The following is a 24,191-nucleotide window of genomic DNA, read 5'->3' on the forward strand; positions in this document are numbered from 1 at the left end:
TAATAAGTCTAAGTTGCTGAAATAAGCCTTTTTAATCAGCGTAAGTTGCTGAAATAAGCCTATTTAATAAGCCCAAGTTGCTGAAATAAGCCTACTTAATTAGGCTATTTAATAAGCCTAAGTTGCTGAATAAGCCTATTTAATAAGCCTAAGTTGCTGAAATAAGCCTATTTAATAAATCTAAGTTGCTGAACTGAGGCTATTTAATAAGCCTAAGTTGCTGAAATAAGCCTAGTTAATAAGCCTAAGTTGTGAAAAATAAGGCTATTTAATAAGCCTAAGTTGCTGAAATAAGCCTATTTAATATAGACTATTTACTAAGCCTAAGTTGCTGAAATAAGCCTATTTAATAAGCCTATTTAATAAGCCTATTTAATAGGCCTATTTAATAAGTCTAAGTTGCTGAAATCAGCCTATTTAATAAGCCTATTTAATAGGCCTATTTAATAAGTCTAAGTTGCTGAAATAAGCCTATTTAATAAGCCTAAGTTTCTGAATGAGCCTATTTAATAAGCCTAAGTTGCTGAAATAAGCCTATTTAATAAGCCTAAGTTGCTGAATAAGCCTATTTAATAAGCCTAAGTTGCTGAAATAAGCCTATTTAATAAGTCTAAGTTGCTGAAATGAGGCTATTTAATAAGCCTAAGTTGCTGAAATAAACCTATTTAATAAGCCTAAGTTGTGAAAAATAAGTCTATTTAATAAGTCTAAGTTCCTGAAATAAGCCTATTTAATAAGCCTAAGTTGCTGAAATAAGTATATTTAATAAGCATAAGTTGCTGAAATAAGCCTATTTAATGAGTCTAAGTTGCTGAAATAAGGCTATTTAATAAGTCTAAGTTGCTGAAATAAGCCTTTTTAATCAGCGTAAGTTGCTGAAATAAGCCTATTTAATAAGCCCAAGTTGCTGAAATAAGCCTACTTAATTAGGCTATTTAATAAGCCTAAGTTGCTGAATAAGCCTATTTAATAAGCCTAAGTTGCTGAAATAAGCCTATTTAATAAATCTAAGTTGCTGAACTGAGGCTATTTAATAAGCCTAAGTTGCTGAAATAAGCCTAGTTAATAAGCCTAAGTTGTGAAAAATAAGGCTATTTAATAAGTCTAAGTTCCTGAAATAAGCCTATTTAATAAGCCTAAGTTGCTGAAATAAGTATATTTAATAAGCATAAGTTGCTGAAATAAGCCTATTTAATGAGTCTAAGTTGCTGAAATAAGGCTATTTAATAAGTCTAAGTTGCTGAAATAAGCCTTTTTAATCAGCGTAAGTTGCTGAAATAAGCCTATTTAATAAGCCCAAGTTGCTGAAATAAGCCTACTTATTTAGGCTATTTAATAAGCCTAAGTTGCTGAAATAAGCCTATTTAATAAGCGTAAGTTGCTGAAATAAGGCTATTTAATAAGTCTAAGTTGCTGAAATAAGCCTATTTAATAAGCCTAAGTTGCTGAAATAAGCCTATTTAATATAGACTATTTACTAAGCCTAAGTTGCTGAAATAAGCCTATTTAATAAGCCTATTTAATAAGCCTATTTAATAGGCCTATTTAATAAGTCTAAGTTGCTGAAATCAGCCTATTTAATAAGCCTATTTAATAGGCCTATTTAATAAGTCTAAGTTGCTGAAATAAGCCTATTTAATAAGACTAAGTTGCTGAATGAGCCTATTTAATAATCCTAAGTTGCTGAAATAAGCCTATTTAATAAGGCTATTTAATAAGTCTAAGTTGCTGAAATAAACCTATTTAATAAGCCTAAGTTGCTCAAATAAGCCTATTTAATGAGGATATTTAATAAGTCTATTTAATAAGCCTATTTATTAAGCCTATTTAATACGCCTATTTAATAAGCCTATTTAATATGCCTATTTAATAAACATATTTAATATGTATTTAATGAGCCTATTTAATAAGTCTATTTAATAAGCCTTTTTAATAAGCCTATTTAATAAGTCTATTTAATAAGCCTATTTAATAAGTATTTAATGAGCCTATTTGATGAGCCTATTTATTAAGCCTATTTAATAAGCATATTTATTGAGCCTATTTAATAAGCCTATTTAATAAGTCTATTTAATAAGCCTATTTAATAAGCCTATTTAACACGCCTATTTATTGAGCCTATTTAATAAGCCTATTTAATAAGCCTATTTATTGAGCCTATTTAATAAGTCTATTTAATAAGCCTATTTAATAAGCCTATTTATTAAGTATTTAATGAGCCTATTTAATAAGTCTATTTAATAAGCCTATTTAATAAGGCTATTTAATGAGCCTAAGTTGCTGAAATAAGCCTATTTAATAAGCCTATTTAATAAGCCTATTTAATAGGCCTATTTAATAAGTCTAAGTTGCTGAAATCAGCCTATTTAATAAGCCTATTTACTAAGCCTAAGTTGCTGAAATAAGCCTATTTAATAAGCCTATTTAATAAGCCTATTTAATAGGCCTATTTAATAAGTCTAAGTTGCTGAAATAAGCCTATTTAATAAGCCTATTTAATAGGCCTATTTAATAAGTCTAAGTTGCTGAAATAAGCCTATTTAATAAGCCTAAGTTTCTGAATGAGCCTATTTAATAAGCCTAAGTTGCTGAAATAAGCCTATTTAATAAGCCTAAGTTGCTGAATAAGCCTATTTAATAAGCCTAAGTTGCTGAAATAAGCCTATTTAATAAGTCTAAGTTGCTGAAATGAGGCTATTTAATAAGCCTAAGTTGCTGAAATAAACCTATTTAATAAGCCTAAGTTGTGAAAAATAAGGCTATTTAATAAGTCTAAGTTCCTGAAATAAGCCTATTTAATAAGCCTAAGTTGCTGAAATAAGTATATTTAATAAGCATAAGTTGCTGAAATAAGCCTATTTAATGAGTCTAAGTTGCTGAAATAAGGCTATTTAATAAGTCTAAGTTGCTGAAATAAGCCTTTTTAATCAGCGTAAGTTGCTGAAATAAGCCTATTTAATAAGCCCAAGTTGCTGAAATAAGCCTACTTAATTAGGCTATTTAATAAGCCTAAGTTGCTGAATAAGCCTATTTAATAAGCCTAAGTTGCTGAAATAAGCCTATTTAATAAATCTAAGTTGCTGAACTGAGGCTATTTAATAAGCCTAAGTTGCTGAAATAAGCCTAGTTAATAAGCCTAAGTTGTGAAAAATAAGGCTATTTAATAAGTCTAAGTTCCTGAAATAAGCCTATTTAATAAGCCTAAGTTGCTGAAATAAGTATATTTAATAAGCATAAGTTGCTGAAATAAGCCTATTTAATGAGTCTAAGTTGCTGAAATAAGGCTATTTAATAAGTCTAAGTTGCTGAAATAAGCCTTTTTAATCAGCGTAAGTTGCTGAAATAAGCCTATTTAATAAGCCCAAGTTGCTGAAATAAGCCTACTTAATTAGGCTATTTAATAAGCCTAAGTTGCTGAAATAAGCCTATTTAATAAGCGTAAGTTGCTGAAATAAGGCTATTTAATAAGTCTAAGTTGCTGAAATAAGCCTATTTAATAAGCCTAAGTTGCTGAAATAAGCCTATTTAATATAGACTATTTACTAAGCCTAAGTTGCTGAAATAAGCCTATTTAATAAGCCTATTTAATAAGCCTATTTAATAGGCCTATTTAATAAGTCTAAGTTGCTGAAATCAGCCTATTTAATAAGCCTATTTAATAGGCCTATTTAATAAGTCTAAGTTGCTGAAATAAGCCTATTTAATAAGACTAAGTTGCTGAATGAGCCTATTTAATAAGCCTAAGTTGCTGAAATAAGCCTATTTAATAAGGCTATTTAATAAGTCTAAGTTGCTGAAATAAACCTATTTAATAAGCCTAAGTTGCTCAAATAAGCCTATTTAATGAGGATATTTAATAAGTCTATTTAATAAGCCTATTTATTAAGCCTATTTAATAAGCCTATTTAATAAGCCTATTTAATATGCCTATTTAATAAACATATTTAATATGTATTTAATGAGCCTATTTAATAAGTCTATTTAATAAGCCTTTTTAATAAGCCTATTTAATAAGTCTATTTAATAAGCCTATTTAATAAGTATTTAATGAGCCTATTTAATGAGCCTATTTATTGAGCCTATTTAATAAGCCTATTTATTGAGCCTATTTAATAAGCCTATTTAATAAGTCTATTTAATAAGCCTATTTAATAATATTTAACACGCCTATTTATTGAGCCTATTTAATAAGCCTATTTAATAAGCCTATTTATTGAGCCTATTTAATAAGTCTATTTAATAAGCCTATTTAATAAGCCTATTTATTAAGTATTTAATGAGCCTATTTAATAAGTCTATTTAATAAGCCTATTTAATAAGGCTATTTAATGAGCCTAAGTTGCTGAAATAAGCCTATTTAATAAGCCTATTTAATAAGCCTATTTAATAGGCCTATTTAATAAGTCTAAGTTGCTGAAATCAGCCTATTTAATAAGCCTATTTACTAAGCCTAAGTTGCTGAAATAAGCCTATTTAATAAGCCTATTTAATAAGCCTATTTAATAGGCCTATTTAATAAGTCTAAGTTGCTGAAATCAGCCTATTTAATAAGCCTATTTACTAAGCCTAAGTTGCTGAAATAAGCCTATTTAATAAGCCTATTTAATAAGCCTATTTAATAGGCCTATTTAATAAGTCTAAGTTGCTGAAATCAGCCTATTTAATAAGCCTATTTAATAGGCCTATTTAATAAGTCTAAGTTGCTGAAATAAGCCTATTTAATAAGCCTAAGTTTCTGAATGAGCCTATTTAATAAGCCTAAGTTGCTGAAATAAGCCTATTTAATAAGCCTAAGTTGCTGAATAAGCCTATTTAATAAGCCTAAGTTGCTGAAATAAGCCTATTTAATAAGTCTAAGTTGCTGAAATGAGGCTATTTAATAAGCCTAAGTTGCTGAAATAAACCTATTTAATAAGCCTAAGTTGTGAAAAATAAGGCTATTTAATAAGTCTAAGTTCCTGAAATAAGCCTATTTAATAAGCCTAAGTTGCTGAAATAAGTATATTTAATAAGCATAAGTTGCTGAAATAAGCCTATTTAATGAGTCTAAGTTGCTGAAATAAGGCTATTTAATAAGTCTAAGTTGCTGAAATAAGCCTTTTTAATCAGCGTAAGTTGCTGAAATAAGCCTATTTAATAAGCCCAAGTTGCTGAAATAAGCCTACTTAATTAGGCTATTTAATAAGCCTAAGTTGCTGAATAAGCCTATTTAATAAGCCTAAGTTGCTGAAATAAGCCTATTTAATAAATCTAAGTTGCTGAAATGAGGCTATTTAATAAGCCTAAGTTGCTGAAATAAGCCTAGTTAATAAGCCTAAGTTGTGAAAAATAAGGCTATTTAATAAGTCTAAGTTCCTGAAATAAGCCTATTTAATAAGCCTAAGTTGCTGAAATAAGTATATTTAATAAGCATAAGTTGCTGAAATAAGCCTATTTAATGAGTCTAAGTTGCTGAAATAAGGCTATTTAATAAGTCTAAGTTGCTGAAATAAGCCTTTTTAATCAGCGTAAGTTGCTGAAATAAGCCTATTTAATAAGCCCAAGTTGCTGAAATAAGCCTACTTAATTAGGCTATTTAATAAGCCTAAGTTGCTGAAATAAGCCTATTTAATAAGCGTAAGTTGCTGAAATAAGGCTATTTAATAAGTCTAAGTTGCTGAAATAAGCCTATTTAATAAGCCTAAGTTGCTGAAATAAGCCTATTTAATATAGACTATTTACTAAGCCTAAGTTGCTGAAATAAGCCTATTTAATAAGCCTATTTAATAAGCCTATTTAATAGGCCTATTTAATAAGTCTAAGTTGCTGAAATCAGCCTATTTAATAAGCCTATTTAATAGGCCTATTTAATAAGTCTAAGTTGCTGAAATAAGCCTATTTAATAAGACTAAGTTGCTGAATGAGCCTATTTAATAAGCCTAAGTTGCTGAAATAAGCCTATTTAATAAGGCTATTTAATAAGTCTAAGTTGCTGAAATAAACCTATTTAATAAGCCTAAGTTGCTCAAATAAGCCTATTTAATGAGGATATTTAATAAGTCTATTTAATAAGCCTATTTATTAAGCCTATTTAATAAGCCTATTTAATAAGCCTATTTAATATGCCTATTTAATAAACATATTTAATATGTATTTAATGAGCCTATTTAATAAGTCTATTTAATAAGCCTTTTTAATAAGCCTATTTAATAAGTCTATTTAATAAGCCTATTTAATAAGTATTTAATGAGCCTATTTAATGAGCCTATTTATTGAGCCTATTTAATAAGCCTATTTATTGAGCCTATTTAATAAGCCTATTTAATAAGTCTATTTAATAAGCCTATTTAATAAGCCTATTTAACACGCCTATTTATTGAGCCTATTTAATAAGCCTATTTAATAAGCCTATTTATTGAGCCTATTTAATAAGTCTATTTAATAAGCCTATTTAATAAGCCTATTTATTAAGTATTTAATGAGCCTATTTAATAAGTCTATTTAATAAGCCTATTTAATAAGGCTATTTAATGAGCCTAAGTTGCTGAAATAAGCCTATTTAATAAGCCTATTTAATAAGCCTATTTAATAGGCCTATTTAATAAGTCTAAGTTGCTGAAATCAGCCTATTTAATAAGCCTATTTACTAAGCCTAAGTTGCTGAAATAAGCCTATTTAATAAGCCTATTTAATAAGCCTATTTAATAGGCCTATTTAATAAGTCTAAGTTGCTGAAATCAGCCTATTTAATAAGCCTATTTACTAAGCCTAAGTTGCTGAAATAAGCCTATTTAATAAGCCTATTTAATAAGCCTATTTAATAGGCCTATTTAATAAGTCTAAGTTGCTGAAATCAGCCTATTTAATAAGCCTATTTAATAGGCCTATTTAATAAGTCTAAGTTGCTGAAATAAGCCTATTTAATAAGCCTAAGTTTCTGAATGAGCCTATTTAATAAGCCTAAGTTGCTGAAATAAGCCTATTTAATAAGCCTAAGTTGCTGAATAAGCCTATTTAATAAGCCTAAGTTGCTGAAATAAGCCTATTTAATAAGTCTAAGTTGCTGAAATGAGGCTATTTAATACGCCTAAGTTGCTGAAATAAACCTATTTAATAAGCCTAAGTTGTGAAAAATAAGGCTATTTAATAAGTCTAAGTTCCTGAAATAAGCCTATTTAATAAGCCTAAGTTGCTGAAATAAGTATATTTAATAAGCATAAGTTGCTGAAATAAGCCTATTTAATGAGTCTAAGTTGCTGAAATAAGGCTATTTAATAAGTCTAAGTTGCTGAAATAAGCCTTTTTAATCAGCGTAAGTTGCTGAAATAAGCCTATTTAATAAGCCCAAGTTGCTGAAATAAGCCTACTTAATTAGGCTATTTAATAAGCCTAAGTTGCTGAATAAGCCTATTTAATAAGCCTAAGTTGCTGAAATAAGCCTATTTAATAAATCTAAGTTGCTGAAATGAGGCTATTTAATAAGCCTAAGTTGCTGAAATAAGCCTAGTTAATTAGCCTAAGTTGTGAAAAATAAGGCTATTTAATAAGTCTAAGTTCCTGAAATAAGCCTATTTAATAAGCCTAAGTTGCTGAAATAAGTATATTTAATAAGCATAAGTTGCTGAAATAAGCCTATTTAATGAGTCTAAGTTGCTGAAATAAGGCTATTTAATAAGTCTAAGTTGCTGAAATAAGCCTTTTTAATCAGCGTAAGTTGCTGAAATAAGCCTATTTAATAAGCCCAAGTTGCTGAAATAAGCCTACTTAATTAGGCTATTTAATAAGCCTAAGTTGCTGAAATAAGCCTATTTAATAAGCGTAAGTTGCTGAAATAAGGCTATTTAATAAGTCTAAGTTGCTGAAATAAGCCTATTTAATAAGCCTAAGTTGCTGAAATAAGCCTATTTAATATAGACTATTTACTAAGCCTAAGTTGCTGAAATAAGCCTATTTAATAAGCCTATTTAATAAGCCTATTTAATAGGCCTATTTAATACGTCTAAGTTGCTGAAATCAGCCTATTTAATAAGCCTATTTAATAGGCCTATTTAATAAGTCTAAGTTGCTGAAATAAGCCTATTTAATAAGACTAAGTTGCTGAATGAGCCTATTTAATAAGCCTAAGTTGCTGAAATAAGCCTATTTAATAAGGCTATTTAATAAGTCTAAGTTGCTGAAATAAACCTATTTAATAAGCCTAAGTTGCTCAAATAAGCCTATTTAATGAGGATATTTAATAAGTCTATTTAATAAGCCTATTTATTAAGCCTATTTAATAAGCCTATTTAATAAGCCTATTTAATATGCCTATTTAATAAACATATTTAATATGTATTTAATGAGCCTATTTAATAAGTCTATTTAATAAGCCTTTTTAATAAGCCTATTTAATAAGTCTATTTAATAAGCCTATTTAATAAGTATTTAATGAGCCTATTTAATGAGCCTATTTATTGAGCCTATTTAATAAGCCTATTTTATTGAGCCTATTTAATAAGCCTATTTAATAAGTCTATTTAATAAGCCTATTTAATAAGCCTATTTAACACGCCTATTTATTGAGCCTATTTAATAAGCCTATTTAATAAGCCTATTTATTGAGCCTATTTAATAAGTCTATTTAATAAGCCTATTTAATAAACCTATTTAATAAGTATTTAATAAGCCTATTTAATAGGCCTATTTAATAAGCCTATTTATTGAGCCTATTTAATAAGCCTATTTATTGAGCCTATTTAATAAGCCTATTTATTGAGCCTATTTAATAAGCCTATTTATTTAGGCTATTTAATAAGCCTATTCATTGAGCCTATTTAATAAGCCTGTTTAATAAGCCTATTTAATAAGTATATTTAATAAGCCTATTTAATAAGCCTATTTAATAAGCCTATTCATTGAGCCTATTTAATAAGCCTGTTTAATAAGCCTATTTAATAAGTATTTAATGAGCCTATTTAATAAGTCTATTTAATAAGCCTATTTAATAGGCCTATTTAATAAGTCTAAGTTGCTGAAATAAGCCTATTTAATAAGCCTATTTAATAGGCCTATTTAATAAGCCTAAGTTGCTGAAATAAGCCTATTTAATAAGCCTAAGTTGCTGAATAAGCCTATTTAATAAGCCTAAGTTGCTGAAATAAGCCTATTTAATAAGTCTAAGTTGCTGAAATAAGGCTATTTAATAAGCCTAAGTTGCTGAAATAAGCCTATTTAATAAGCCTAACTTGCTGAAATAAGGCAATTTAATAAGTCTAAGTTGCTGAAATAAGCCTATTTAATAAGCCTAAGTTGCTAAAATAAGCCTATTTAATGAGGCTATTTAATAAGTCTATTTAATAAGCCTATTTTTAATAAGCCTATTTAATAAGCCTATCTAATACGCCTATTTAATAAACCTATTTAATAAGTATTTAATGAGCCTATTTAATAAGTCTATTTAATAAGCCTTTTTTAATAAGCTTATTTAATATGCCTATTTAATAAGCCTATTTAATAAGTCTATTTAATAAGTCTATTTAATAAGCCTATTTAATAAGCCTTTTTAATAAGCCTATTTATTGAGCCTATTTAATAAGCCTATTTATTGAGCCTATTTAATAAGCCTATTTAATAAGCCTATTTAATAAGCCTATTTAATAAACCTATTTAATAAGTATTTAATGAGCCTATTTAATAAGTCTATTTAATTAGCCTTTTTAATAAGCTTATTTAATGAGTCTATTTAATAAGCCTATTTATTGAGCCTATTTAATAAGCCTATTTATTGAGCCTATTTAATAAGCCAATTTATTGAGCCTATTTAATAAGCCTATTTATTGAGCCTATTTAATAAGCCTATTTATTGAGCCTATTTAATAAGCCAATTTATTGAGCCTATTTAATAAGCCTATTTAATAAGCCTATTTAATGGGCCTATTTAATAAGTCTAAGTTGCTGAAATAAGCCTATTTAATAAGCCTAAGTTTCTGAATGAGCCTATTTAATAAGCATAAGTTGCTGAAATAAGCCTATTTAATAAGCCTAAGTTGCTGAATAAGCCTATTTAATAAGCCTAAGTTGCTGAAATAAGCCTATTTAATAAGTCTAAGTTGCTGAAATGAGGCTATTTAATAAGCCTAAGTTGCTGAAATAAACCTATTTAATAAGCCTAAGTTGTGAAAAATAAGGCTATTTAATAAGTCTAAGTTCCTGAAATAAGCCTATTTAATAAGCCTAAGTTGCTGAAATAAGTATATTTAATAAGCATAAGTTGCTGAAATAAGCCTATTTAATGAGTCTAAGTTGCTGAAATAAGGCTATTTAATAAGTCTAAGTTGCTGAAATAAGCCTTTTTAATCAGCGTAAGTTGCTGAAATAAGCCTATTTAATAAGCCCAAGTTGCTGAAATAAGCCTACTTAATTAGGCTATTTAATAAGCCTAAGTTGCTCAAATAAGCCTATTTAATAAGCGTAAGTTGCTGAAATAAGGCTATTTAATAAGTCTAAGTTGCTGAAATAAGCCTATTTAATAAGCCTAAGTTGCTGAAATAAGCCTATTTAATATAGACTATTTACTAAGCCTAAGTTGCTGAAATAAGCCTATTTAATAAGCCTATTTAATAAGCCTATTTAATAGGCCTATTTAATAAGTCTAAGTTGCTGAAATCAGCCTATTTAATAAGCCTATTTAATAGGCCTATTTAATAAGTCTAAGTTGCTGAAATAAGCCTATTTAATAAGACTAAGTTGCTGAATGAGCCTATTTAATAAGCCTAAGTTGCTGAAATAAGCCTATTTAATAAGGCTATTTAATAAGTCTAAGTTGCTGAAATAAACCTATTTAATAAGCCTAAGTTGCTCAAATAAGCCTATTTAATGAGGATATTTAATAAGTCTATTTAATAAGCCTATTTATTAAGCCTATTTAATAAGCCTATTTAATAAGCCTATTTAATATGTCTATTTAATAATCATATTTCATATGTATTTAATGAGCCTATTTAATAAGTCTATTTAATAAGCCTATTTAATAAGCCTATTTAATAAGCCTATTTAATAAGCCTATTTATTGAGCCTATTTAATAAGCCTATTTATTGAGCCTATTTAATAAGTCTATTTAATAAGCCGATTTAATAAGCCTATTTAATAAGTATTTAATAAGTCTATTTAATAAGCCTATTTAATAAGCCTATTTAATAAGTATTTAATGAGCCTATTTAATAAGTCTATTTCATAAGCCTATTTAATAGGCCTATTTAATAAGTCTAAGTTGCTGAAATAAGCCTATTTAATAAGCCTAAGTTTCTGAATGAGCCTATTTAATAAGCCTAAGTTGCTGAAATAAGCCTATTTAATAAGCCTAAGTTGCTGAATAAGCCTATTTAATAAACCTAAGTTGCTGAAATAAGCCTATTTAATAAGTCTAAGTTGCTGAAATGAGGCTATTTAATAAGCCTAAGTTGCTGAAATAAACCTATTTAATAAGCCTAAGTTGTGAAAAATAAGGCTATTTAATAAGTCTAAGTTCCTGAAATAAGCCTATTTAATAAGCCTAAGTTGCTGAAATAATTATATTTAATAAGCATAAGTTGCTGAAATAAGCCTATTTAATGAGTCTAAGTTGCTGAAATAAGGCTATTTAATAAGTCTAAGTTGCTGAAATAAGCCTTTTTAATCAGCATAAGTTGCTGAAATAAGCCTATTTAATAAGCCCAAGTTGCTGAAATAAGCCTACTTAATTAGGCTATTTAGTAAGCCTAAGTTGCTGAAATAAGCCTATTTAATAAGCGTAAGTTGCTGAAATAAGGCTATTTAATAAGTCTAAGTTGCTGAAATAAGCCTATTTAATAAGCCTAAGTTGCTGAAATAAGCCTATTTAATAAGCCTATTTACTAAGTTGCTGAAATAAGCCTATTTAATAAGCCTATTTAATAAGCCTATTTAATAGGCCTATTTAATAAGTCTAAGTTGCTGAAATCAGCCTATTTAATAAGCCTATTTAATAGGCCTATTTAATAAGTCTAAGTTGCTGAAATAAGCATATTTAATAAGCCTAAGTTGCTGAATGAGCCTATTTAATAAGCCTAAGTTGCTGAAATAAGCCTATTTAATAAGCCTAAGTTGCTGAATAAGCCTATTTAATAAGCTTAAGTTGCTGAATAAACCTATTTAATAAGTCTAAGTTGCTGAAATAAGCCTATTTAATAAGGCTATTTAATAAGCCTAAGTTGCTGAATAAGCCTATTTAATAAGACTAAATTGCTGAAATAAGGCTATTTAATAAGCCTACGTTGCTGAAATAAGGCTATTTAATAACTTTAAATTGCTGAAATAAGCCTATTTAATGAGGCTATTTAATGAGCCTAAGTTGCTGAAATAAGCCTATTTAATGAGTCTAAGTTGCTGAAATAAGGCTATTTAATAAGTCTAAGTTGCTGAAATAAGCCTTTTTAATCAGCGTAAGTTGCTGAAATAAGCCTATTTAATAAGCCCAAGTTGCTGAAATAAGCCTACTTAATTAGGCTATTTAATAAGCCTAAGTTGCTCAAATAAGCCTATTTAATAAGCGTAAGTTGCTGAAATAAGGCTATTTAATAAGTCTAAGTTGCTGAAATAAGCCTATTTAATAAGCCTAAGTTGCTGAAATAAGCCTATTTAATATAGACTATTTACTAAGCCTAAGTTGCTGAAATAAGCCTATTTAATAAGCCTATTTAATAAGCCTATTTAATAGGCCTATTTAATAAGTCTAAGTTGCTGAAATCAGCCTATTTAATAAGCCTATTTAATAGGCCTATTTAATAAGTCTAAGTTGCTGAAATAAGCCTATTTAATAAGGCTAAGTTGCTGAATGAGCCTATTTAATAAGCCTAAGTTGCTGAAATAAGCCTATTTAATAAGGCTATTTAATAAGTCTAAGTTGCTGAAATAAACCTATTTAATAAGCCTAAGTTGCTCAAATAAGCCTATTTAATGAGGATATTTAATAAGTCTATTTAATAAGCCTATTTATTAAGCCTATTTAATAAGCCTATTTAATAAGCCTATTTAATATGTCTATTTAATAATCATATTTCATATGTATTTAATGAGCCTATTTAATAAGTCTATTTAATAAGCCTATTTAATAAGCCTATTTAATAAGCCTATTTAATAAGCCTATTTATTGAGCCTATTTAATAAGCCTATTTATTGAGCCTATTTAATAAGTCTATTTAATAAGCCGATTTAATAAGCCTATTTAATAAGTATTTAATAAGTCTATTTAATAAGCCTATTTAATAAGCCTATTTAATAAGTATTTAATGAGCCTATTTAATAAGTCTATTTCATAAGCCTATTTAATAGGCCTATTTAATAAGTCTAAGTTGCTGAAATAAGCCTATTTAATAAGCCTAAGTTTCTGAATGAGCCTATTTAATAAGCCTAAGTTGCTGAAATAAGCCTATTTAATAAGCCTAAGTTGCTGAATAAGCCTATTTAATAAACCTAAGTTGCTGAAATAAGCCTATTTAATAAGTCTAAGTTGCTGAAATGAGGCTATTTAATAAGCCTAAGTTGCTGAAATAAACCTATTTAATAAGCCTAAGTTGTGAAAAATAAGGCTATTTAATAAGTCTAAGTTCCTGAAATAAGCCTATTTAATAAGCCTAAGTTGCTGAAATAATTATATTTAATAAGCATAAGTTGCTGAAATAAGCCTATTTAATGAGTCTAAGTTGCTGAAATAAGGCTATTTAATAAGTCTAAGTTGCTGAAATAAGCCTTTTTAATCAGCATAAGTTGCTGAAATAAGCCTATTTAATAAGCCCAAGTTGCTGAAATAAGCCTACTTAATTAGGCTATTTAGTAAGCCTAAGTTGCTGAAATAAGCCTATTTAATAAGCGTAAGTTGCTGAAATAAGGCTATTTAATAAGTCTAAGTTGCTGAAATAAGCCTATTTAATAAGCCTAAGTTGCTGAAATAAGCCTATTTAATAAGCCTATTTACTAAGTTGCTGAAATAAGCCTATTTAATAAGCCTATTTAATAAGCCTATTTAATAGGCCTATTTAATAAGTCTAAGTTGCTGAAATCAGCCTATTTAATAAGCCTATTTAATAGGCCTATTTAATAAGTCTAAGTTGCTGAAATAAGCATATTTAATAAGCCTAAGTTGCTGAATGAGCCTATTTAATAAGCCTAAGTTGCTGAAATAAGCCTATTTAATAAGCCTAAGTTGCTGAATAAGCCTATTTAATAAGCTTAAGTTGCTGAATAAACCTATTTAATAAGTCTAAGTTGCTGAAATAAGCCTATTTAATAAGGCTATTTAATAAGCCTAAGTTGCTGAATAAGCCTATTTAATAAGACTAAATTGCTGAAATAAGGCTATTTAATAAGCCTACGTTGCTGAAATAAGGCTATTTAATAACTTTAAATTGCTGAAATAAGCCTATTTAATGAGGCTATTTAATGAGCCTAAGTTGCTGAAATAAGCCTATTTAATAAGCCTAAGTTTCTGAACTAAGCCTATTTAAAAAGGTATATTTAATAAGTCTAAGTTGCTGAAATAAACCTATTTAAAAATGCTATTTAATAAGCCTAAGTTGCTGAAATAAACCTGTTTAATAAGGCTATTTAATAAGCATAAGTTGCTGAAATAAGCTTATTTAATAAGCCTAAGTTGCTGAAATAAGCCTATTTAATAAGGCTATTTAATAAGTCTAAGTTGCTGAAATAAACCTATTTAATAAGCCTAAGTTGCTAAAATAAGCCTATTTAATTAGTCTATTTAATAAGTCTATTTAATAAGCCTATTTAATAAGCCTATTTAATAAGCCTATTTAATAAGCCTATTTAATACGCCTATTTAATAAACATATTTAATAAGTATTTAATGAGCCTATTTAATACGTCTATTTAATAAGCTTTTTTAAAAAGCCTATTTAATAAGTCTATTTAATAAGCCTATTTAATACGTCTATTTAATAAGTCTATTTAATAAGCCTACTTAATAAGTATTTAATGAGCCTATTTAATAAGCCTATTTATTGAGCCTATTTAATAAGCCTATTTATTGAGCCTATTTAATAAGCCTATTTATTGAGCCTATTTAATACGCCTATTTATTTAGCCTATTTAATAAGCCTATTTAATAAGTCTATTTAATAAGCCTATTTAATGAGCCTATTTAATACGCCTATTTATTGAGCCTATTTAATAAGCCTATTTAATAAGCCTATTTAATAAGTATTTAATGAGCCTATTTAATAAGTCTATTTAATAAGCCTATTTAATAAGGCAATTTAATGAGCCTAAGTTGCTGAAATAAGCCTATTTAATAAGCCTATTTGATAGGCCTATTTAATAAGTCTAAGTTGCTGAAATAAGCCTATTTAATAAGCCTAAGTTTCTGAATGAGCCTATTTAATAAGCCTAAGTTGCTGAAATAAGCCTATTTAATAAGCCTAAGTTGCTGAATAGGCCTATTTAATAAGCCTAAGTTGCTGAATAAACCTATTTAATAAGTCTAAGTTGCTGAATAAGCCTATTTAATAAGCCTAAGTTGCTGAAATAAGCCTATTTAATAAGTCTAAGTTGCTGAAATAAGGCTATTTAATAAGCCTAAGTTGCTGAAATAAGCCTATTTAATAAGCCTAAGTTGCTGAAATAAGGCTATTTAATAAGTCTAAGTTGCTGAAATAAGCCATTTTAATAAGCCTAAGTTGCTAAAATAAGCCTATTTAATGAGGCTATTTAATAAGTCTATTTAATAAGCCTTTTTAATAAGCTTATTTAATAAGCCTATTTAATAAGCCTATTTAATAAGTCTATTTAATAAGCCTATTTAATAAGTATTTAATGAGCCTATTTAATAAGCCTATTTATTGAGCCTACTTAATAAGCCTATTTATTGAGCCTATTTAATAAGCCTATTTATTGAGCCTATTTAATAAGCCTATTTAATAAGTATATTTAATAAGCCTATTTAATAAGCCTATTTAATAAGCCTATCTATTGAGCCTATTTAATAAGCCTATTTAATAAGCCTATTTATTGAGCCTATTTAATAAGCCTATTTAATAAGCCTATTTATTGAGCCTATTTAATAAGTCTTTTTAATAAGCCGATTTAATAAGCCTATTTAATAAGTATTTAATAAGTCTATTTAATAAGCCTATTTAATAAGCCTATTTAATAAGTATTTAATGAGCCTATTTAATAAGTCTATTTCATAAGCCTATTTAATAGGCCTATTTAATAAGTCTAAGTTGCTGAAATAAGCCTATTTAATAAGCCTCAGTTTCTGAATGAGCCTATTTAATAAGCCTAAGTTGCTGAAATAAGCCTATTTAATAAACCTAAGTTGCTGAATAAGCCTATTTAATAAGCCTAAGTTGCTGAAATATACCTATTTAATAAGTCTAAGTTGCTGAAATGAGGCTATTTAATAAGCCTAAGTTGCTGAAATAAGCCTATTTAATAAGCCTAAGTTGTGAAAAATAAGGCTATTTAATAAGTCTAAGTTCCTGAAATAAGCCTATTTAATAAGCCTAAGTTGCTGAAATAAGTATATTTAATAAGCATAAGTTGCTGAAATAAGCCTATTTAATGAGTCTAAGTTGCTGAAATAAGGCTATTTAATAAGTCTAATTTGCTGAAATAAGCCTTTTTAATCAGCGAAAGTTGCTGAAATAAGCCTATTTAATAAGCCCAAGTTGCTGAAATAAGCCTACTTAATTAGGCTATTTAATAAGCCTAAGTTGCTGAAATAAGCCTATTTAATAAGCGTAAGTTGCTGAAATAAGGCTATTTAATAAGTCTAAGTTGCTGAAACAAGCCTATTTTAATAAGCCTAAGTTGCTGAAATAAGCCTATTTAATAAGCCTATTTACTAAGCCTAAGTTGCTGAAATAAGCCTATTTAATAAGCCTATTTAATAAGCCTATTTAATGGGCCTATTTAATAAGTCTAAGTTGCTGAAATCAGCCTATTTAATAAGCCTATTTAATAGGCCTATTTAATAAGTCTAAGTTGCTGAAATAAGCCTATTTAATAAGCCTAAGTTGCTGAATGAGCCTATTTAATAAGCCTAAGTTCCTGAAATAAGCCTATTTAATAAGCCTAAGTTGCTGAATAAGCCTATTTAATAAGCTTAAGTTGCTGAATAAACCTATTTAATAAGTCTAAGTTGCTGAAATAAGCCTATTTAATAAGGCTATTTAATAAGCCTAAGTTGCTGAATAAGCCTATTTAATAAGACTAAATGGCTGAAATAAGGCTATTTAATAAGCCTACGTTGCTGAAATAAGGCTATTTAATAAGTTTAAGTTGCTGAAATAAGCCTATTTAATAAGCCTAAGTTGCTGAAATAAACCTATTTAATGAGGCTATTTAATGAGCCTAAGTTGCTGAAATAAGCCTATTTAATAAGCCTAAGTTTCTGAACAAAGCCTATTTAAAAAGGTATATTTAATAAGTCTAAGTTGCTGAAATAAACCTATTTAAAAATGCTATTTAATAAGCCTAAGTTGCTGAAATAAACCTGTTTAATAAGGCTATTTAATAAGCATAAGTTGCTGAAATAAGCTTATTTAATAAGCCTAAGTTGCTGAAATAAGCCTATTTAATAAGGCTATTTAATAAGTCTAAGTTGCTGAAATAAACCTATTTAATAAGCCTAAGTTGCTAAAATAAGCCTATTTAATTAGTCTATTTAATAAGTCTATTTAATAAGCCTATTTAATAAGCCTATTTAATAAGCCTATTTAATAAGCCTATTTAAATCGCCTATTTAATAAACATATTTAATAAGTATTTAATGAGCCTATTTAATAAGCCTTTTTAAAAAGCCTATTTAATAAGTCTATTTAATAAGCCTATTTAATACGTCTATTTAATAAGTCTATTTAATAAGCCTATTTAATAAGTATTTAATGAGCCTATTTAATAAGCCTATTTATTGAGCCTATTTAATAGGCCTATTTATTGAGCCTATTTAATAAGCCTATTTATTGAGCCTATTTAATAAGCCTATTTATTGAACCTATTTAATAAGCCTATTTAATACGTCTTTTTAATAAGCCTATTTAATAAGCCTATTTAATAAGCCTATTTATTGAGCCTATTTAATATGCCTATTTATTGAGCCTATTTAATAAGTCTATTTAATAAGCCTATTTAATAAGCCTATTTAATAAGTATTTAATGAGCCTATTTAATAAGTCTATTTAATAAGCCTATTTAATAGGCCTATTTAATAAGTCTAAGTTGCTGAAATAAGCCTATTTAATCAGCCTATTTAATACGCCTATTTAATAAGTCTAAGTTGCTGAAATAAGCCTTTTTAATCAGCGTAAGTTGCTGAAATAAGCCTATTTAATAAGCCCAAGTTGCTGAAATAAGCCTACTTAATTAGGCTATTTAATAAGCCTAAGTTGCTGAAATAAGCCTATTTAATAAGCGTAAGTTGCTGAAATAAGGCTATTTAATAAGTCTAAGTTGCTGAAATAAGCCTATTTAATAAGCCTAAGTTGCTGAAATAAGCCTATTTAATAAGCCTATTTAATAAGCCTAAGTTGCTGAAATAAGCCTATTTAATAAGCCTATTTAATAGGCCTATTTAATAAGTCTAACTTGCTGAAATAAGCCTATTTAATAAGCCTATTTAATAGGCCTATTTAATAAGTCTAAGTTGCTGAAATAAGCCTATTTAATAAGCCTAAGTTGCTGAATGAGCCTATTTAATAAGCCTAAGTTGCTGAAATAAGCCTATTTAATAAGCCTAAGTGGCTGAATAAGCCTATTTAATAAGCATAAGTTGCTGAATAAACCTATTTAATAAGTCTAAGTTGCTGAAATAAGCCTATTTAATAAGGCTATTTAATAAGCCTAAGTTGCTGAATAAGCCTATTTAATAAGTCTAAGTTGCTGAAATAAGGCTATTTAATAAGCCTAAGTTGCTGAAATAAGCCTATTTAATAAGCCTAAGTTTCTGAACTAAGCCTATTTAAAAAGGTATATTTAATAAGTCTAAGTTGCTGAAATAAACCTATTTAAAAATGTTATTTAATAAGCCTAAGTTGCTGAAATAAACCTGTTTAATAAGGCTATTTAATAAGCATAAGTTGCTGAAATAAGCTTATTTAATAAGCCTAAGTTGCTGAAATAAGCCTATTTAATAAGGCTATTTAATAAGTCTAAGTTGATGAAATAAACCTATTTAATAAGCCTAAGTTGCTAAAATAAGCCTATTTAATGAGGCTATTTAATAAGTCTATTTAATAAGCCTATTTATTAAGCCTATTTAATAAGCTTATTTAAAAAGCCTATTTAATACGCCTATTTAATAAACATATTTAATAAGTATTTAATGAGCCTATTTAATAAGTCTATTTAATAAGCCTTTTTAATAAGCCTATTTAATAAGTCTATTTAATAAGCCTATTTAATAAGTATTTAATGAGCCTATTTAATGAGCCTATTTATTGAGCCTATTTAATAAGCCTATTTATTGAGCCTATTTAATAAGCCTATTTATTGAGCCTATTTAATAAGCATATTTATTGAGCCTATTTAATAAGCCTTTTTAATAAGCGTATTTAATAAGCCTATTTAATAAGCCTATTTAATAAGCCTATTTAATAAGTATTTAATGAGCCTATTTAATAAGCCTATTTATTGAGCCTATTTAATAAGCCTATTTATTGAGCCTATTTAATAAACCTATTTATTGAGCCTATTTAATAAGCCTATTTATTGAGCCTATTTAATAAGCCTATTTAATAAGTCAATTTAATAAGCCTATTTAATAAGCCTATTTAATAAGCCTATCTATTGAGCCTATTTAATAAGCCTATTTAAAAAGCCTATTTATTGAGCCTATTTAATAAGTCTATTTAATAAGCCTATTTAATAAGCCTATTTAATAAGTATTTAATGAGCCTATTTAATAAGTCTATTTCATAAGCCTATTTAATAGGCCTATTTAATAAGTCTAAGTTGCTGAAATAAGCCTATTTAATAAGTCTATTTTTCTGAATGAGCCTATTTAATAAGCCTAAGTTGCTGAAATAAGCCTATTTAATAAGCCTAAGTTGCTGAATAAGCCTATTTAATAAGCCTATTTAATAAGCCTATTTAATAAGCCTATTTAAATCGCCTATTTAATAAACATATTTAATAAGTATTTAATGAGCCTATTTAATACGTCTATTTAATAAGCCTTTTTAAAAAGCCTATTTAATAAGTCTATTTAATAAGCCTATTTAATACGTCTATTTAATAAGTCTATTTAATAAGCCTATTTAATAAGTATTTAATGAGCCTATTTAATAAGCCTATTTATTGAGCCTATTTAATAAGCCTATTTATTGAGCCTATTTAATAAGCCTATTTATTGAGCCTATTTAATAAGCCTATTTATTGAGCCTATTTAATAAGCCTATTTAATACGTCTTTTTAATAAGCCTATTTAATAAGCCTATTTACTAAGCCTATTTATTGAGCCTATTTAATAAGCCTATTTAATATGCCTATTTATTGAGCCTATTTAATAAGTCTATTTAATAAGCCTATTTAATAAGCCTATTTAATAAGTATTTAATGAGCCTATTTAATAAGTCTATTTAATAAGCCTATTTAATAGGCCTATTTAATAAGTCTAAGTTGCTGAAATAAGCCTATTTAATCAGCCTATTTAATACGCCTATTTAATAAGTCTAAGTTGCTGAAATAAGCCTTTTTAATCAGCGTAAGTTGCTGAAATAAGCCTATTTAATAAGCCCAAGTTGCTGAAATAAGCCTACTTAATTAGGCTATTTAATAAGCCTAAGTTGCTGAAATAAGCCTATTTAATAAGCGTAAGTTGCTGAAATAAGGCTATTTAATAAGTCTAAGTTGCTGAAATAAGCCTATTTAATAAGCCTAAGTTGCTGAAATAAGCCTATTTAATAAGCCTATTTAATAAGCCTAAGTTGCTGAAATAAGCCTATTTAATAAGCCTATTTAATAGGCCTATTTAATAAGTCTAATTTGCTGAAATAAGCCTATTTAATAAGCCTATTTAATAGGCCTATTTAATAAGTCTAAGTTGCTGAAATAAGCCTATTTAATAAGCCTAAGTTGCTGAATGAGCCTATTTAATAAGCCTAAGTTGCTGAAATAAGCCTATTTAATAAGCCTAAGTGGCTGAATAAGCCTATTTAATAAGCATAAGTTGCTGAATAAACCTATTTAATAAGTCTAAGTTGCTGAAATAAGCCTATTTAATAAGGCTATTTAATAAGCCTAAGTTGCTGAATAAGCCTATTTAATAAGTCTAAGTTGCTGAAATAAGGCTATTTAATAAGCCTAAGTTGCTGAAATAAGCCTATTTAATAAGCCTAAGTTTCTGAACTAAGCCTATTTAAAAAGGTATATTTAATAAGTCTAAGTTGCTGAAATAAACCTATTTAAAAATGTTATTTAATAAGCCTAAGTTGCTGAAATAAACCTGTTTAATAAGGCTATTTAATAAGCATAAGTTGCTGAAATAAGCTTATTTAATAAGCCTAAGTTGCTGAAATAAGCCTATTTAATAAGGCTATTTAATAAGTCTAAGTTGCTGAAATAAACCTATTTAATAAGCCTAAGTTGCTAAAATAAGCCTATTTAATGAGGCTATTTAATAAGTCTATTTAATAAGCCTATTTATTAAGCCTATTTAATAAGCTTATTTAAAAAGCCTATTTAATACGCCTATTTAATAAACATATTTAATAAGTATTTAATGAGCCTATTTAATAAGTCTATTTAATAAGCCTTTTTAATAAGCCTATTTAATAAGTCTATTTAATAAGCCTATTTAATAAGTATTTAATGAGCCTATTTAATGAGCCTATTTATTGAGCCTATTTAATAAGCCTATTTATTGAGCCTATTTAATAAGCATATTTATTGAGCCTATTTAATAAGCCTTTTTAATAAGCGTATTTAATAAGCCTATTTAATAAGCCTATTTAATAAGCCTATTTAATAAGTATTTAATGAGCCTATTTAATAAGCCTATTTATTGAGCCTATTTAATAAGCCTATTTATTGAGCCTATTTAATAAACCTATTTATTGAGCCTATTTAATAACCCTATTTATTGAGCCTATTTAATAAGCCTATTTAATAAGTCTATTTAATAAGCCTATTTAATAAGCCTATTTAATAAGCCTATCTATTGAGCCTATTTAATAAGCCTATTTAATAAGCCTATTTATTGAGCCTATTTAATAAGTCTATTTAATAAGCCTATTTAATAAGCCTATTTAATAAGTATTTAATGAGCCTATTTAATAAGTCTATTTAATAAGCCTATTTAATAGGCCTATTTAATAAGTCTAAGTTGCTGAAATAAGCCTATTTAATAAGTCTATTTTTCTGAATGAGCCTATTTAATAAGCCTAAGTTGCTGAAATAAGCCTATTTAATAAGCCTCAGTTGTTGAATAAGCCTATTTAATAAGCCTAAGTTGCTGAAATAAGCCTATTTAATAAATCTAAGTTGCTGAAATGAGGCTATTTAATAAGCCTAAGTTGCTGAAATAAGCCTAGTTAATAAGCCTAAGTTGTGAAAAATAAGGCTATTTAATAAGTCTAAGTTCCTGAAATAAGCCTATTTAATAAGCCTAAGTTGCTGAAATAAGTATATTTAATAAGCATAAGTTGCTGAAATAAGCCTATTTAATGAGTCTAAGTTGCTGAAATAAGGCTATTTAATAAGTCTAAGTTGCTGAAATAAGCCTTTTTAATCAGCGTAAGTTGCTGAAAAAAGCCTATTTAATAAGCCCAATTTGCTGAAATAAGCCTACTTAATTAGGCTATTTAATAAGCCTAAGTTGCTCAAATAAGCCTATTTAATGAGGATATTTAATAAGTCTATTTAATAAGCCTATTTATTAAGCCTATTTAATAAGTCTATTTAATAAGCCTATTTAATAAGTATTTAATGAGCCTATTTAATGAGCCTATTTATTGAGCCTATTTAATAAGCCTATTTATTGAGCCTATTTAATAAGCCTATTTAATAAGTCTATTTAATAAGCCTATTTAATAAGCCTATTTAACACGCCTATTTATTGAGCCTATTTAATAAGCCTATTTAATAAGCCTATTTATTGAGCCTATTTAATACGTCTATTTAATAAGCCTATTTAATAAGCCTATTTATTAAGTATTTAATGAGCCTATTTAATAAGTCTATTTAATAAGCCTATTTAATAAGGCTATTTAATGAGCCTAAGTTGCTGAAATAAGCCTATTTAATAAGCCTATTTAATAGGCCTATTTAATAAGCCTATTTATTGAGCCTATTTAATAAGCCAATTTATTGAGCCTATTTAATAAGTCTATTTAATAAGCCTATTTAATAAGCCTATTTAATAAGCCTATTTAATAAGCCTATTTATTGAGCCTATTTAATAAGTCTATTTAATAAGCCGATTTAATAAGCCTATTTAATAAGTATTTAATAAGTCTATTTAATAAGCCTATTTAATAAGCCTATTTAATAAGTATTTAATGAGCCTATTTAATAAGTCTATTTCATAAGCCTATTTAATAGGCCTATTTAATAAGTCTAAGTTGCTGAAATAAGCCTATTTAATAAGCCTAAGTTTCTGAATGAGCCTATTTAATAAGCCTAAGTTGCTGAAATAAGCCTATTTAATAAGCCTAAGTTGCTGAATAAGCCTATTTAATAAGCCTAAGTTGCTGAAATAAGCCTATTTAATAAGTCTAAGTTGCTGAAATGAGGCTATTTAATAAGCCTAAGTTGCTGAAATAAACCTATTTAATAAGCCTAAGTTGTGAAAAATAAGGCTATTTAATAAGTCTAAGTTCCTGAAATAAGCCTATTTAATAAGCCTAAGTTGCTGAAATAATTATATTTAATAAGCATAAGTTGCTGAAATAAGCCTATTTAATGAGTCTAAGTTGCTGAAATAAGGCTATTTAATAAGTCTAAGTTGCTGAAATAAGCCTTTTTAATCAGCATAAGTTGCTGAAATAAGCCTATTTAATAAGCCCAAGTTGCTGAAATAAGCCTACTTAATTAGGCTATTTAATAAGTCTAAGTTGCTGAAATAAGCCTATTTAATAAGCGTAAGTTGCTGAAATAAGGCTATTTAATAAGTCTAAGTTGCTGAAATAAGCCTATTTAATAAGCCTAAGTTGCTGAAATAAGCCTATTTAATAAGCCTATTTACTAAGCCTAAGTTGCTGAA

Source organism: Petromyzon marinus, unplaced genomic scaffold (genome assembly GCF_048934315.1).
Source record: "Petromyzon marinus isolate PM22_M1 ecotype Great Lakes invasive population unplaced genomic scaffold, UKy_Petmar_22M1.pri1.0 PM_G_Scaffold_20, whole genome shotgun sequence".
Taxonomy (NCBI): domain Eukaryota; kingdom Metazoa; phylum Chordata; class Hyperoartia; order Petromyzontiformes; family Petromyzontidae; genus Petromyzon; species Petromyzon marinus.